This window comes from Scyliorhinus canicula, chromosome 24 (genome assembly GCF_902713615.1).
Source record: "Scyliorhinus canicula chromosome 24, sScyCan1.1, whole genome shotgun sequence".
NCBI classification, from domain to species: domain Eukaryota; kingdom Metazoa; phylum Chordata; class Chondrichthyes; order Carcharhiniformes; family Scyliorhinidae; genus Scyliorhinus; species Scyliorhinus canicula.
Window position 1 is genome coordinate 201,994 of NC_052169.1, and position 707 is coordinate 202,700.

Below are 707 nucleotides of genomic sequence, written 5' to 3' on the forward strand. Positions count from 1 at the left end.
GGCCACACTAAATTGCCCCTTAATTGGAAAAAATAATTGGCTAATCTAAATTTTTTTAAAAAATTAAAATTTAAAAAAAAAGTAATTAGATATTATCTCGCGGGCCAAAGATAATTCCACCGCGGGCTGGATTTGGCCCGTGGGCCTTGAGTTTGACATATATGGTGTAGAGGGCAGGTGGATTGGCCATGCTAAAATTGCCCCTTAATTGGAAAACATTTTTAAAAAGGGGATAAAAATAAAGAAAAATTAAGGAGCCTGAGTATTGAGAGCAGTTTAGAATTCAGCAAAGGAGGACAATATCTAAGGAAGGATGTGTTGGCCTTGGAAAGGGTCCAGAGGAGGGTCACAAGGATGATCCCTGGAATGAAAAGCTTGACTTATGAGGAATGGTTGAGGACTCTGGATCTGTACTCGTTGGAGTTTAAAAGGATGAGGGGGGATCTTTTTGTAACTTACAGGATGCAGCTAGGCTTGGATAGAGTGGATGTGGAGAGGATGTTTCCACTTGTACTCTAAATTTATTTTTTTAAAGGGTAAAAAATGAAGAGTTTTGATCGCACAGAGAATCGATGGATTTGGAGAGCAGGCAGGCATGGAATTGAGGTAGAAGAGCGACCATGATCGTATTGAACAGCAGAGCAGGCTCAAAAGGGCTGAATGTCTACTGCTAGTTATGTTCATATATTTTTGTGTACCTCTTCAAG